This window comes from Perna viridis, chromosome 11, assembly GCF_037379345.1.
Source record: "Perna viridis isolate PV_CMFRI_1.1 ecotype Kerala chromosome 11, ASM3737934v1, whole genome shotgun sequence".
Taxonomy (NCBI): Eukaryota; Metazoa; Mollusca; class Bivalvia; order Mytilida; family Mytilidae; genus Perna; species Perna viridis.
Window position 1 is genome coordinate 644,327 of NC_142455.1, and position 14,334 is coordinate 658,660.

The following is a 14,334-nucleotide window of genomic DNA, read 5'->3' on the forward strand; positions in this document are numbered from 1 at the left end:
AAAACAATGATGAAGTTCTGTTATAAGTTTTGTCAGTTAATTCATTTTTCCTAATCCTTCAAAACTGATTTGTTCAATGCGTCATAGTTTTCCTTTCATCTTTCGTCTACCCCGGACTTGACTTTTTATAAGCAACTCGGCGGTTGTTTCTAGAATAGCAGAGGACGCTTACCCAACCGGTGCACCTTGTCCATGCTCCTAGTTTTAATGGAGTCCGAATTGCTCATTTGCTTTGTTGCTTTGTGCGTATGATTTTAGTTGCTTCGTGTTTTTTGTTATGTGCGTCTGTTTTCCATGTCTGGTCTTTGTCCCTGGATTGCATTCTTTTGATTACCGCTATAACCTTGGTTTCCTTGATTACTCTTTAATCAACTGCTTGCGGGGAAATATAAAATTATTGATTCATTTCAAAAGAATTCTTATACGCTATGTATGTCATATATTCTTACATGGGATAACAGCGAAACTAGAAGTAGAAGAAAGAAAAAAAAGATGTTGTTAACCGGAGCGCGCATATAATTCAAAACTGTCGTTTTTATTAACTTATTTCTGAAAAAAGTCAAATTATGCTACAAGGCTTGGTTGATAAACATTGACGTTGATCCATCTTTGCGTTACATTAATCACTATAATTTGCTCATGATCATTTTCATATATTTACGATTCGATTTGGGAGGTATGATATATTGATAACCATTATCTGTCTCCGGACAGAGATGATTTTTTTGTAGTTTTACTACTATGTGCAGTTATTACATATGTCCATCCATGGTCAGTTCTTAATGTCAATCACCCTAATTTCATATCAATTCCATGTTTTATATAAATACATCCTTGTAAATATTATAAATATTCAACACGGTATAATGTTATGTCAATATCCCTTGGTACAAAGTACAGAACAAAATTAAGTGGTAAAGAGATCAATTGTCATACCGAACTTCTCGTTGGGGATGAAATTAGGTGCTACGAAAGGGCACCCAGTTCCTGTTTCTTGCAAGATATCCACCATGCTGTCCGTTAAAAGTCAAATCCTGAGAAATAATAAGACTTCTATGCAGATCGTTTGTCATACGGACGCTCTTTATCGGCTTATTAGTACATAATGACGACTGTAGGATTTATTGAGTGAGAACCTGAACTAAAAGGGTGTCAGTGCAAAATCAAGGCACATGATCATTTTTTTTCGATGCGTATTATAAAAAGAACTCAACACGTTGGAGTATTTGTTATACAAGGTAAGAAATACAGGTATAACATGAGGTAACCCGAGAAATCTTATTTTGTGAATTTTGTCCAAAAAAAATCCCATTTTTAAAACTTTGATTTCCTATTCTTTCCTTTGTAATAAAATTCTTGTTGCTTCAGCGGATAGAGGTTTTAGTCATTCAACTCATTGTTTTTTATTCAAAAATTGCTACCATTTATGTTATTTCCAAGTTAGGACTGGAACATACACTATTAACATAGTGATATGTTTGACATGGATTACAGTTGTCATTTCTGAACTTTCGACGATCATCTCAATGACCTGCATTCAAGATATGGATTGTCGTATATCAACATTTCTGCAACGTCACCATACCATCATACCATGACTGATTAATATATTGTGCTTTTCTGTCATGATCCGTTTTCCCCAACTTCCAATGTATTTATTCTCCACCAGACTTGACCTCCAACGAGCAGCATAACTGGTGTATTGCAAGAACATGAAGTGCTAACCCTTCCATGGTTCCAAAGTTCATCTCCAGTTTTTTTTCAGGGATATTGTTTTTATTAATCTCAGTGTATCATTATTTCCATTGTGTGTTATCATTTGTCTGTTAATTTTGATTTTCCTGTTCACGTTGGTCGATTCAAGATGAAGGCTAAGATAAAAGGCAGACTTAAGTGCGTCTGTAGTGTCTAACATGAATCATAATTAATATTTGACACTAAACGAAAACAGACAATAACTGTAGCTAACTTTCCACTTTACCGGCTTGTACAATATTTATTTTATCGTTTTCTTTTCTTTCATATTATTTCGCGTGGATATAAGACCGAGAGTATGTTAAACAGCGTTAAAATAATTCACAATATTTAAAAGACGACACGCTAGAACAAATCCTCTGTGTCATAATTATCTTTGAGATAAGAAAAAAATGATTTATTAAAGATTTTGGGTCTGATATTATTAGCTTAAACTTTCAGAAATATCACGAGTTTACAGATACTTTAGAATTTATAGTTGCTGCTTCTATTGGGGGTGGTGGGGGTGGTGGGATTGGTGGGGGTAAGGATAACTACAACGTGAATACCTATCATCTTAAAAAGCCAGAAGAATAAGTGAGTGAAACTGGTTTCGCATATAAATACCCCCCCCTTTTTTTTTAGCATATTCGGCTAAAGTGATGTTTCCAATTTAATCATAGTTTTAATAATTTTAATCTGATTTTTGCAACGTGTGTATTAATGTCCAGAGCAGTTATTGGCCTTATAATATACGATACAATAAAATTACAATAGAAAAGTAGTGAGACGTTTTGACATGATTGTATTGACCATGAGTTTGTCATTTACCGTCTATGTACTGGATTCAAACATGTCAAATGGATGGGAACAAATTGTGCTCCTCTACTTGCTGACCTATTTCTTCATTCGTAGAGGCTGACTTTATAGCTGATCTGTTCCAAAAGAAAGAATACCGTTAAGCTAGATCTCAGCTTCCGCTATATAGATGATGTATTATCTTTAAGCAATCCTAATTTTTGGGATTTGATACATCGCATCTATCCCACAGAACTTGAGATAAAGGATACTACAGACACTGTGAAGTGAGCCTCATACCTCTACACTTAGAAATCGTTGGTAAAGACAAACGTGATGACTTTTCATTTAAAACTGTCACATTTCCTTTCATCTGTGGCAATATCCCTTCAGCTCCTGCGTATTCATATCACAACTCATACTTTATGCCAGAACTTGCCGAGCCTACGCTGACTTTTGTATCGCGCTAGAATTCAAACAAATAGGCTTCTGGAACAGGGTTATGTTGCTACACGATTGAAGTCATCACTACAACCTAATATGATGAAGGTTTGACCCTTTAACGCTCCCGAAGACACATTAATTGAAAACAACTTTGATATTTTTTGTCAGCTCTGATTTGATATTTTATACTTATAACCTTCAAGTATGGCAAATTTTGTAATGATATATATTTGTCCTAAAGCATTTTACTGATTGTCATGGTCTGATATGTCTATTTGGCGATATGTCCGGCATACATAGGGAATTATTGCTTGTCATGGTCCGGCACTAGTTAAGATTATGGTTCTTATATTTGCGAAACGTCTTATTTCTTTTGTTGCATTTAGATTCGCTTCATTCTGTTCATTTTGTATACTTAAATTATGTTATAACGATTTGATTCGTTTTATCGAATAGATTGGTTTCGATTAGTTCTTTTATCGATTATTTTCGTTTCGTTTTGGTTCGTTTTCGTTTCGTAATTTGTGTGAACCGAGAATTATGGGTAATATTGATTACGTAATTATAGTAAACATCTGGACGCCATACTGCAGACTATAAGGCCAACCCTATCTTGGAAAATGTATGATTCGATTTTTATTAAATTATCGAAACTAGCAAATATTTTCCGAGACTGGTTTGGCTCGCAATCGCACATATACAAGTATACGCAAATGAAGCTGTCATTATGCTGTTTTTTCAGCTCCTGAAAATGCAGGTACAAACCGGATATTGATGCTTTTTCTTTCCATAAGTATACAGAACCAAGTTGATAATAAAACCATAAACGCTCCTTTCGGGAGCGTATAATTAAATATACATACTACTATGTATGTATTAAAATCATAATATCATAATTAAAATGCCAATGCAATTATTTGCTTTTAAACATGTATTCTCGTGTCAAACCAAACATATTCTTTGATTTCTTTATCAAATATAAATACGAATAATTCCATTGTAACGTTCATAACATATCAGCAAAATTAACTTTGGTTCTTTTAGCAACGGGTAAAAATTTTGAAATATATATGGATATGGATATTGTAACATAAGATAAGTAAAAGCAGTTATTTGATTTATGATCGTCATCATAAACTCGTGAATCGCTACGGTGTATCCATCTGCGCCATGAAAACTGATTTGTCCAACGTGTCATAGTTTTCCTTCCCTCTTTCGTCTACCCCGGACTTGACTCCCATTTTTAGCGGAGTCCGAGTTGATCATTTGCTTTTGTTACTTTGTATGTATGATTTTAGTTGCTTTAAGATCTTTGTTGTGTAAGTCTGTTTTCCATGTCTGGTCTTTGTCCCTGGATTGCATTCTTTGGATTACCGCTATAACCTTGGTTCCCTTGATTACTCTTTATAGACATCAATCTATCTGTATCAATAAAATCGAATATAGAGAATGACTTTATTCTCAATAACAATAAAGCGATATCCTTATATATACATTAGCATACAAACAGAATAAAACTGCCCCATATTCATAAAGGTGAATACACCTCAATTACAACACTTAAAATACGAATACTTATAAACAATCAAATTTTTATTCATAACATGTTATTCATTTTCTTAATCGCAGACTCTAATGCAGTACTTAATAATCAAGAAAAATTTGTCTGTGATGGACCAAGTGATATATCACCAGGATCAGACGACACTTCTAAGTGTTGGCCAACAAACGGAACGAATCTATTTCAAGTCGATTCTGGAGATAGGTAAACAATAATATGTCATTGCCTTCCCTGTCTTTATGAAGTTGTTTATTTGTTGAGGTTGAACGGTATTCTCTATCTATTGTCTTTTTAGTGTTCCAGGTAATTTGATTTTAGGCTATGCCTATGATAGACGGAGCTCATTATCGTATTTTAGACAAAACAGCGTATCCGCACTTGCGCATTCGTCTACTTCCTTGTTGAAATGTTTCGGCACTTCCGTCAGAATATGTTTTAGCCATTCATTGTTCTGGTCGTACATTCTACATGTATAGCACGTCGCGGACGCTCTGTCCATATTATTTTGTTCACGTTTTTTTATTTCTTTTGACCAACATCATTGCTATTTTATTAATATATATTCATTTTCCAGTTTTTGTAGTTTTGTTCGAACAGACAGTAGGTTTCCTGCAAAGAGAACTGAATTTTCTTTTATTTCAGCTTCCACGGCTTAGAAGATGCTTGTACTAATTAAAATCATTTTTAACGCAGTTTCATTGAAACTATAATAAAATGAATTTGAAGAGTCGTATTCTTATATAGGTGTGTTATTTAATTATAAAGGAAATTTTTGTGCAGCAACCTGATCAAGCTACGAAGGCTATATATGTCTTGTATAGAAAATTGCAAAATTGATCTCTTCCGGTGGATTTACGGTTCAAATTATTCGATTCTTCTATCAGTCACATTCTCACTTATTCTGGCGAGGTTTGTGGTTTTAACATTATACAACTTGTTGATAAGATTCACTTAAAACTTTGCAAAAAAAAAAGATATAAAAAATACTAAATAATACACTAAATTACATGAGAATGGTTAGTTTTTGGAATTCTCTTTCAGAAGGAAGTAATAGATTTTCAAGCATTTTATACAATCTTATGTAGAAGCTACAACTGAATAATAATAATATAGATTACTTGTGTTAAATCCATATTCGAGGGAACTGGGTTAAGTTTTATATGGAATGACCAAATGAGTTTTAAGAAAAATATGTTAAATTAAATAGTAAAAAATGGTTGATAAATTTATTCAGGATTTGTTCTCACAACTAGGTAATGCTTCTTTGGGATAGTTTTACGGATGGTTTTGATTGAATTTAAGTTCAGTCTTTATCTGATTAAGCTGAACAAGGCTGATCGTATTTATACGGCAAAAATTAGATGTTCATGTGTACAACTTCCTGTTGAGACTGGGAGATGGGTCAGCAGATCGATACACCAGACTATACTACAAATATACAAATTTTGGAAAAAAAAACCCTCTGGGAAATGAATACCATTACCCATTTGTATGTTACCATCTCGAAATTGTGGAAGCTAGAAACAAAGTCATTCCACAATATCATACTAATAATCTGAATATGAGCAACCTGAATGGGCTATTAACGTATTGTAATGTTCGTGTATATTGCAATCTTTCATATTTCATCAAAAACATTATTAAAATTCTTGCATCTATGTAAGTTGATTAAAAAATATGTATATTAATTTCTAATTCAAAATAATGTACTTATACATTTCAATAAATTTTAATCCAATCACATTCAAATAAAAAAACCATGTGCAGAAATCACGTGGTATACTAAGCTTGGGATATACACAAAGTCATTCACTAACTAACACTAATGCTGTTATGTCACCTTACCTTGCCTTTGTTGCTATTTATCATACATGTGTAAAAACAGATTGACTTCTTGTACACCTCGGTGTCTGAGGATAAATAAAGTGTTTGTTTGTTTTTTTTTGTTTGAAATTGGAGAAATAACAAAACTGTGCCTCTATTCTCAAACAAGGACACACCAAATATTATTGAGTGAAGCCTTTGAATTTATGCTTCAGAATTAATGAATTTTTGCACCTTTTTTCAGAATAACGGTAATTTGTGAGGATCGACACAGTGGTTTATGAAAAGTCTCTTTGAAATTTATTGTCAAAGGCACTAGAGAGATCAAATCACATGATTATATTATATATATATATATATAAACGTCTAAATATGTTTAACATCACCAGAAGATGGTAAAATTTAAATTGAATATTTCGGATAACAGATATCCTTCCTCCTCATAAAACTATATGAGCATAAAACTCACAAAACTTAACGAGCATAAAACTCACCCAATTTCAAGATCAAAACCGATTCAGAAGCTGAATAGCGTGCGCTGTGGGTGATTGTACCTTTATCAAAAGCTCACATAAGCAACTGATGAGGAGCCTGAATGAAAATAACAAAGATGGTCTTTTTATCAAAGTTACAATTAACTGTGGAAGACAATTTAAAAAAATAAAAAGTTCAAATATAGTAGTACGGCGTATTGATGTATAGCAAGTAGTGCTGTACCAGCCTTAGATCCAAGACCTAAAAATGAATTATTTTTTCTTGTTAATTCCATCTGGAGAAGTTGTTTGCAATTTCTTCATCCAAAAGCTTTCCCGAGATACTCTTTTACATTTTGACCAGTTTTTATTATGTTCTATGATCGTCACAACAATGTTGTGGAGATCCTCCTGGGTGTGTCCGGCAGATCTAAAATGGCGACTCAGAGGGAGGTCTGGTTTGCATTTGTAGTCACTGCGATGACCATTCATACGCCTGTTGAAAGGTTGTTCTGTTTCGCCAACGTACTGCATACCACATCGGCACTGGAGAAGGTATATGGTATTTTCGATTTTGCAAGTTACGTCGCAAAAAATGGCAAATTCTTTTCCAGTGCAGTAGCTTTTAAAAGTTTTGGTGTGCAGCATCTGGGTACAGGTCTTACATGTGGAGATAAGAGATCTTCTGGTGATGTTAAACATATTTAGACGTTTATTTTATTTATTATGTTTCGCATCGTTTTTAACGATCCATCACCCCGTAAGAGTGATTGTTGACTATTATTTAGACGATTATATATATATATGTGACGACTTTATTCGCTACAATGCTCCATCGGATCAAATTGATACAGGGAAGATAACGTAAACTTATAGAACGGTCTGAAAAATTCCCAAAGATGTTAGAACTGTCAAATTTGCGAATCAAATTTTTGGTCGTTCCCTCCGCGGGATTCGAACTAGTACCGCTGTGACATCTATGGCAACACCGCCTGCACTAAGTCCAGCGCCCTAGACTACTCGGCCAGCTAGGCTGTATACAAATATAGCTTTCGCTGGCCGGGTCATTCCTCCTCGTAAGTTTAATCTAGGGTTGTAACTTAGTACACGATGTATGGTAGTACGGGACAGTTCACCTCGGTATTATTATGTAGGATAGAGGATCAAATTAATGATGCATGTCACAACAAATCAATATTATACAACGTCTCAGAATGTGACGACTCTATTCGCTACACTGCTCCATCGGATCAAATAGACGCAGGGAAGATAACGTATACTTATAGAACATGCAAGTGTCACTTAGTCCGTTTTTAATTAGACCCAAACTTAAATTGAATGCCGAACTTTTATAGGCACTTTCATTTTTGTAGGAATCTCGGATATTTGTATTTAAAAAAAATGTTGATAGATACCAACGAAGAAATTCAATACGTATTTTTTCTATCATAGCGTTCTATATCCGACCAGATATGACATTACACAGTACTATAGTGGATATTTTGTATATATATACTTATGTAGTTTCTATGAATTGTTTTCAAAGGAAAATATTTTTTTTATAATTCCACATCAACAATCATAAGCAGAAACTCTTAATTTAATGAAAAAGGATAAAAAAAATATTTATTATTACTTATCTAAAAATCTGTCATAGTTAAACATATTTATCAATGAAACAGCAATAAATACTTACGACAAACTTAATAAAAAAACTAATGATTATCTGTCTTCGGTAACGCGTTTTTTGGGACAATGCTAAATAATAATATAACGTAGACACCTTAATCATGTTTGTTATAGAACCAATTTGTCTCATTTGTTATTTTTGAAAGTACTTTCAGAAAATAAAATATATTTTAGCAGTCATGAAAAGGAAAGGAAGAGATTACAGATCCCTTTGGCGGAGACAGAAAGGCGGAGACAGTGACTAGCATTACTCAAGTGTATTTTTGTAAGCTTATTTTCGGAATTACATGCTATAATAAGGTAAGTCTCTTTCTAGTTTTATTTACCTACCACAATTTCCAATAAAGAACTATTTAAATCCGAAGACCGATTTGCATTTTTTGTTTACTTCCGGAAACTTAAAACTCTGCATGACAATGAAAAATCTTTTTCATTTTATACTTTTTCTTGACATTTTCATCTTGTAGAAATAAATGTCGGGAATCGGGAAAAGAGATAGGATATTAGGGTGGATTTTAATAACACGGAAAGAAACTACTCGTGTATAAAGTGTGTATTTGTTTTTTTTTTTTATATTTTGAATTGACTTTCAGATAAAATTCTAAATATGAAAAAAAAATGTAAAATTCAATTTAAGTTGATGATGCAAATTTTTGATTAAAATAATTGCAATAGAGATTCAATAGGTAATGGGATACTTCTATAGGTAATGGGATACTTCTATAGGTCATGGGATACTTCTATAGATAATGGGATACTTCTATAGGTCATGGGATACTTCTATAGGTAATGGGATACTTCTATAGGTCATGGGATACTTCTATAGATAATGGGATACTTCTATAGGTAATGGGATACTTCTATAGGTAATGGGATACTTCTATAGGTATAGGATACTTCTATAGGGAATGGGATACTTCTATAGGTCATGGGATACTTCTATAGGTAATGGGATACTTCTATAGGTCATGGGATACTTCTATAGATAATGGGATACTTCTATAGGTAATGGGATACTTCTATAGGTCATGGGATACTTCTATAGGTCATGGGATACTTCTATAGGTAATGGGATACTTCTATAGGTCATGGGATACTTCTATAGGTCATGGGATACTTCTATAGGTAATGGGATACTTCTATAGGTCATGGGATACTTCTATAGGTCATGGGATACTTCTATAGGTAATGGGATACTTCTATAGGTAATGGGATACTTCTATAGGTAATGGGGAATGGGATACTTCTATAGGGGATGGGGAATGGGATACTTCTATAGGTAATGGGGAATTCTCCACTGGGTATTGGGATTAGGGAATTGTGTACATGGGAAGTTTATATCATTCATGAGCTGTCAAATTTGCTTATGTAACTTTTAAATAATATATAAGATAAGCGACCATATCTACGCATTTTAAATTCAATTCCTATATGATTTTTTTAGAAGAAAGAATATACATGGTGTGTCAAAATTGTCAACAGAAATTAGAATTAAAAAGTGAAAATGTAATCCCGAGAAGACTTCCGAAGCGCAAACTGTAAATTAGTACTTTAACATGATATTACTCACGAAAATGTTTCACTAGATGAGTTCTTCGCAAGAAAGTACTTAATTCTGTCAACATAGAATAATTAAAACATAAACACATGCTTTGTATTTGGTTTAGTAAAGAAAAATAATTATGAACACTGTATCCAGGATTTTTCAATGTACCTGCATTAAGAAAGGACAGCCATCTCAATAACCGACATAAAAACTTTTGATTACACTGTCAATAGTGTCAACTATATAATTCATTATATATTATTAACATACGCTCAGCATATAAATAAGCATGCAATAATAATAACTTGTTGGGAATAGTTAAGACAAAGACGAAGTTCTACTTAAGCTATATATATAAAATGGTGTACATGCTGTAAATTACACAACAAAATATAATTACAACGACAAAAAAGCACAAAAAAAGAAGAAGAACGCATCTTACCCGAACGAACTTGAGATAAATGATACTACAGACACTGTGGAGTCAGCCGCATATCTTGACCAAACTTTAAGACAAACATGGTGACTTTTCATTCAAAATTGTCAAATTTCCTTTCATCTTTGGCAACATTCCTTCAGCACCTGCGTATGGAGTTTTCATGTCACAACTTGCGTTATCCCAGAGCTTATCGAAACTACGCATATCACGCTAGACTTCTTATAATTAGGCTATTGAAACAGGGTTATGTTGCTACAAGATTGAAGTCGTCACTACAGAAGTTTTATGGTCGTCACAATGAATGCGTGGATCGTTACGGTTTATCCATCTGCACCATAAAAACTGATTTGTTCAACGTATCATAGTTTTTCCTTTCCTCTTTCGTCTACCCCGGAATTGACTCCTAGTTTTTAGCGGAGTCCGAGTTGATCATTTTCTTTTGTTACTTTGTATGTTTATTGTATTATTTTAGTTACTTTATGTTCTTTGTTGTGATTGTGTGCTTTCCATGTCTGGTCTTCTTTATGCATTACATTCTCTTGATTTCCGCTAGAATCTTGGTTCCCTTAATTACTCTTTAAAAACATAATTTGCAAAAAAAATTAATGATACAAAGACATTGTTAACCTCTTCTTCTGAGCTTCACTAGACATCAATGAGGCAGGTGTCATTCGAAGCTTATCATAATACAAGAAATGCAATTTTGCATAATCAATTTTCAATATTAATAACAATTGCTTGATTTGGTTGCTAGTATCATTTAATTTACAGAAAAAGTTTGTAATAAGAACATTACAAAAACATTAAAGTCTGAATCTAATATTTACCTTTCATTTCGAAATTGACAAAAAGGATAGCGTTTACCTAAAATGCACGACAAACACAACTTTGATTTCCCCTCTAGCAACTATTACTCAATATGACTGTTTAGTACATATATTTCTCACATTGTGAGGTCATCGCTCATACAAAATTCTACGGTCGTCCTGATAACCTTCGTGATTGATATGAAACGTTGCTATCCAGTTGCAAATGACCTTCATCTGTTGAACATAATCTTCGCTATATCCGGATATTCAAGTAGCTGCACTGATAATTTCTTGCAAAACTCAGGCACACTTTAGTTTACCCTGGTTTTAATTGGTTTATTGTTTATAGTTTTTTTTAGTGTGATTAATTTCACGTCTTTGAGTGTTCCTTTGTTGCGAAAAATTAGCAAAACACTTTGAAATAAATGTTCACAAAAAAGGATAGACATATACATCAGGTGCTATGGTAGGGTCTAACTCCACTATCTGCACCTGTAAACTTGAAAATAAAGGTAACAACAAAATAACCAAACAATAAACCGATCAATAATCAAGTAAAGTCCAAACTAAATCTTGCATAATAGATATTACCCCACAGGAGCTGCTAGACCGCAATGATCATGACTTGGTACAGGCATTTCAAATAGTGAGTATAATCTAGGTTTTACAGCACGCTTAACCTAGCTCGTCATTGTGGTGTGAATATACCATTGGCGATTAAATAGCTTTTGAATGCTATTGCGTCATAATCGGTAAATCGACGGTCACATCAGCACAAGGAACAATTTACAAAACAACAATCATTAGTCATTTTTTTTAGAAGAAGAGACGGCGTAGTTTTTAACCAAGGACTGATATCTAAAAAGAATTTGGTAAAAGACCTTTTGAGACGCATTTCTTCATACTCCTGATTCAAGTGAGTAAAGTCCAGTAAGCGGAAATATAAGTGGAGACATTAGGTCTCATCCCTAAGATAGAAACTCATATTCTGACGACGAAATATAACATATGTTGTGAAGCTGAAAACAAGTCTGAACGTATCCCTGCCTTAAAAACGTATTCGAGTATATTATCTCTACAACACAAATTAGTGCACCAATAACAAATGACCAGCAAAGGATAAACTATGAAATAAATACTCTAATGTATCGAAAAGTTGAAGCCTTTATCTTTTGATTAATTGCAAAAACAGTTTTATTTACAATTGGAAATCAAAATCGTCGAAAACAACAACAACGTCCTGTATCATCTATGTAAATGTTAAGGTCTGGGTATGAAGCAGCAAATTGTGTATCAGTTGGGTCTTTAATTTCAAGTAAAGTTGGATATATATACATCAAATTCAAGTAAGTCTTTGAGTAAGGATATTTTAGAGATAATATATAATCTATATAACGAAAAATGTAATAGATAGATTGTGCTAGTTGCTTCTTTTTATGTAGTTGTCAAAACCTAATGTCGTGTGAAAATAAAAGCAGAACGGTTATCCCGTCTCAGGTATATATATTAAACAAAACAGTTTTATTGGGACACTTGTAATAAATTTGGTAAATATTGATAATAATCAATCAGTCAATCGAATATCTAGCTGATAATAATATTCATTTAATAATCAATGGGAGTGAACATGTTATAGAAGATGTCGTTTATTGACAAAATAGTTATACAAAAGAAAATGGACTATACAGCCCGTATACTGATCCACCTAAAGGATATTCATATTCTTTTCCGTCTCGTAAATTTTCGTCTTTTTTTCAAAATTAGAAAGAATGACATGAATAATACATGGAATTGAGTTCGATTTACGGTTCATCACATCTTCAACAACTGCATATCTGAACGGTTCGGATGTTGTTTTTTTTATATAATATCTCCTGGAAAAAATATCCTTAATACTTTAAAAAGGACAATCTGTGAGGTTCTCAGATCTGTATTTAGATTGACCCAAAATATACACTTTCGTATTGCAGAATTTCCCATCAGTAATGTAATAAGTTTAGCTTCCATATGTAATATCTGAAAACTAAAGCTATGCCCTGTTGAACGATATGTAGAACAGTGTTCACAGTTCTTGTCCAAAACGTTGTACTTATAATTCTTTGAATCGTTTACTATTTCCTCAGCCCGTTCTTTGATATCCTTTAGTTGAAACCCTTTTAAATAGTTGCCGTTTTGCATATGCTTATTTTACAATTACGCAAGTATATCTGATATTGATTTCTTCAATCTTTGGATTAGCCTTCTTTTGGCAACATAAACTATTCATGGATGCATTACTAAAAGTGTTCGGGACATGAGGTACCTTTAGTTTCCCAGTAAAATTTTCTTCACATAATTTTTGAACTACTATGACATCATGATAATAAAACTTCTGTTTAATTCGCTAATGCTGTCCAGGTTTTATGTTTTTTTCACATTTTTCACAGGTTTGAAATGTATAAATTCGTAACATCCTGTTCCGCCTTCTATAGGTATTGTCATTTTGATGTTTACAAACTGTTCTGCATGACAGTGATGACATTAACATGGAAAATACAAATATACTTTAACGTTGATGTTTTCTTTCAGATTCTACTTGTATAATGTTTAACTGTAATTTTCCGCGAATTGTATCGCTATTTTTTTTAACCTCAAACAAAACTGTAAACCGTGACCTGTGATACCGGTGATAACGGGAAAAAAATACTTTGCGGTTGTTAGCTGGAATTAAGACAGAAGATCCCACACTAAATTATAATCTTATCACATTCAGTTTTTGCTTAAGTACAGAGGTTTAGATATTATTTAAATCATAAGTATATGTTGGATTATAGCGTATTTTCCTCTATGGAAATTAATTTTAGGTGACATGTCAGATCACTAGTTTGACACTTACTTGTGCAAAAGAGCTACTTGATATTTGATATCGATATTGATCTATGTTTTTTTTTTTTCAGACTGGCTGGTTAATTCATTGAGTTACATCAATCTACAAAAATGTCCACCCTACCTAGTTTAAATGCGACTTTAGAACCAAC